This window comes from Morone saxatilis, unplaced genomic scaffold (genome assembly GCF_004916995.1).
Source record: "Morone saxatilis isolate NCDOM2014 unplaced genomic scaffold, NCSU_SB_2.0 Contig2, whole genome shotgun sequence".
NCBI lineage: Eukaryota > Metazoa > Chordata > Actinopteri > Moronidae > Morone > Morone saxatilis.
Genome location: NW_023339762.1, coordinates 25,328,237 through 25,329,870, shown reverse-complemented (window position 1 = coordinate 25,329,870; position 1,634 = coordinate 25,328,237).

The window sequence follows — 1,634 nt, the reverse complement described above, 5'->3', positions numbered from 1 at the left end:
GTTTTCTAACACGCCTTAAACTCAAGAAGGCCTAGCTTGGGGAACCCTAGTGGGGGTCAAAATGTAGCTTCAAGAGCTTAACTATTATATAGGTTATATTGTGCTCACATGATGCATTTTCCTAATTGCGTTGTGTTTAATCAAATTTCTATTAACAAAGCATGTGTTTTTATCACAGGAGTATCAGTTGCTTCTGGACTTAATGGGAGCACGTAGGCAACAAGGTACATAAACATTGTGGAAACTATTGATAGTATTTGAGCTGTTTGAACAATCTGAAAGGACAGTCCCATCAGACAGCCCTCTGGTAACATGTCCTCCCCTGACCTTCAATTCTGTGATGTTATGAAGGTAAAGGGAAGATATATTTTGAGAGAAATGGTGTAACGGAGGCATCCAAACCCAATAAAGAAGTGGAGTGGATTATAAGAGCCACACAGGAGTGAGAAAGTAGGCACTGAGAAAGAGAGCACCAAGAGACATCAACACACACCTTTTGAACACCGTTGTCAGCCAGTTCATAATTATATAATTCTAGTTTATTCAAAAATAGAATAATTAGTTAGTGCAGACATGACGTGGACACATAATGGGAAACGCATTGTTCTGGAGTGTGGGGGGGAATGAGGAGGAACAGTCTTACTGCTGTTACTCCTGATACTTAAGTTTCTCTTTGTGTAATTGTGTAACTGTGCAGTATTTTAGTTTTACTGATGTGTAATGTATTGCAGTCCATTTCAAAGTGCACATGCATTTGTTTTACCTGATATGTGTTGTGCTTCTCAGATCAGACATGATTATCATAGACAAGCGAATATATCTGTGCAATCTTGAATATTTATTTTGAGAAGTTTGTGTATTATAATATAAACCTCCAAAGTCAAGATGTAAATTAATAGATGACACCCCCAAAAAATCAGTTAAATTATTCACATTTTTATGGTACATTCATGTTGTATTTGATGGTAACTTCTTATTTTCCTTCACAGCTTTCACAGCAATTTATGAGATTAAAATACAAACACAAACTGAAGCCAAGTGACGGCATTTAGTACGGGATCATTTCTGAACTGTGCTGCTGCCAGAAATAGTCATTAATTGTGTTCAGATTTAAAGATGCTATTGTTCTAAAACCCGAGACACCACTTTTTAAAACCAACCTCGTCCTGTTGTGCAGGAAATGTTTCCGCTTCGAGTTATTCTGATTTGTTTTAACACGCAAGAGTGATAAATGTGGACAGAGGCTCTTGTTATCAGGCAATATGCACCCTGAAGTAAGCAAATGTGAAATTAAGCTGTTTGAATGATGGAACTGCAATTAGATTTTATGATAGGAGCAAAGTAAACACAGCTTTGTGTCGTAAAGCAATCTGCACAATATTTCCATTCATTCTTGGAAACTACCTACCAAAGCTGGATGTACTAGTCTATCAAAATGAAACACCTCTTCAACACACCATCATGTATTATTGCAACATTTATCTATTATTTATCTATTATATACAACACAAGGTACCCAAAACAATCTTATAATCATCTTTAGTAATCAGTAATACTCTGGCAGCTGAGGCGCCTGTAAAATAACAGAAAACATCTGACTCGTAATAATACATTTTCTATAATTAAAATACAGT